Source organism: Aplysia californica, unplaced genomic scaffold, assembly GCF_000002075.1.
Source record: "Aplysia californica isolate F4 #8 unplaced genomic scaffold, AplCal3.0 scaffold00086, whole genome shotgun sequence".
NCBI lineage: Eukaryota > Metazoa > Mollusca > Gastropoda > Aplysiida > Aplysiidae > Aplysia > Aplysia californica.
In genome coordinates, this window is record NW_004797356.1 from 92,097 (window position 1) to 93,993 (window position 1,897).

Genomic DNA, 1,897 nt, shown 5'->3' on the forward strand with positions numbered 1-1,897 from the left:
AGACAGACAGACAGACAGACAGACAGACAGACAGACAGACAGACAGACAGACAGAGATTATGTTGACACGACTTCGGCATCTACGTTCAAGACTGCTTAAGGTCAAAATCCCAGTTCTGATGGCAACACAACTAACCACGCGGCGTATTTGACCTTATCAAACCGCAAAACGCAACACCAAATCGTGCGACGACATGTGAGAACTCACAGCCTAACTAAGTTTGCTCTTGGTGAGGAGAAACACAGCGACACTACAACGGCCATTCAATGTAAGGCTTAGTTTTAATAAGTGTTTTACGGCACTTTTGTTTTAGTAGAGGATTCACGGCGCTCCCAGCTTCATAAAAGGTCATTATTATTATGAGCGCCAAGGGGTGGATGTCAACAGAGAAGTCCTTTCAGGGAATCAGACTTACTCTGCTCACCTCCCTAGCTTAAACAGCACAAAGTCCGCCTCGACTATCAAGGCACCCCGGAAAGAGCGGGTCACAAGAGTGTGATAAACATACAAAAGAAGTAGAGGAAAAATGACGACACATAAAGAAAAGCAACACAATAAGGTCATACAACTGTAGAAGATTAGAGGTGTTACAAGAGAGTAACAAACACAAAAAAAGAAGGAGGGGAGATAAAGACGATATGTGTTTGATAGAAAAGAAGAAGCAAACCACATCAGAGCACCCCCAACCACCCACTCAATGTAAGGAAAAGAATACATTTTTAGAAACAAAACAAGGATAGAAAACAATAAGGTCTACAAGTGAAGCCCTCCAATCACCTGCACAAATGCTTTTTCTCTCTCAAAAACTTCTTTTAAAAAACCAAAACATTTATTGTCGGGGTGGTAAAGTTGTTTTGTGAGAACTACGATGAGTAGTCCTGGCAGCAGCCCCGAAAACAGAATAAATCAATCATACAATGCAAACAAGCAAAACGGACAGACAACACCAAATTATGAATTAGTTGCATATGACGCCTTGCGCTGTTATTCATTTCGTCGCCGTCATTCAAAACTAGTTTGTCAAAATTTCAAGCCCAAAAATCAAGTATGTTGTAGAGTTTCATGGAGGCACATCGATTTGTCAAAGTCACAGCCCTCTCCTAAATTGTAAAAAAAACTTTAACTAATTAAACATTTTCTATTAATACGTCATGCCCGAAAAAAAAACCTGTCTTTTTTGCTTCTCATGATATCCCCGCATTTCGTCACACAACAATAATACATGACATCGACGATTTGTCAACATGCTGGAAAAAAGGTACAGCTCTGCTGACCCTGGGTTTTTTCTCCATACAAGGGAGTCTTGATTTCGGGCTGTTTAACCCATTTTTGGAGACGGACAATGGGCTTTGGATGTTCAGGCCCTCAATCAAAATACGGTCGAAACTGTCTGTAAGACGGCCGCCCGACACTGTTGAGGTTAAGTAGCCTTTTCAGACAGGTGGTTGTCTTGCACAGTGTCAGGAAAAAGTTTCTAAAAAACAGCAACGTGGAAAATGGGAAAAGTCAATTTGAACAGCTGACTGTCTTATACGGGTCACGTGGCTGTTAGACCTGGTTCGACTGTACCTTTCAGAGTTTATAAGGGGCGTGAAATCCTTACCATATCGCCACTGGGGCCCGGTCAAACACTCCCAGGAGAAAAACGGGACACTTGCAAATCCATGAGGACCATTAACTGGTTCAATAAAATGTAAATGAACCCACATGCTCCGAGCTAAACTTGACAACATGAAATGCAGAACGTGTATATATCGATAGTACAAGATTGAAAATAATTCAGCGTTGAGGAACAGAACTTCATCAGCAAACGTCTAGACGTTATCACAAACGTTAGTATCTACGACAGAGGAGGAGGCAGTGGAGAAGGAGAAGGGGGAGGGGAGGAGGAGGAGG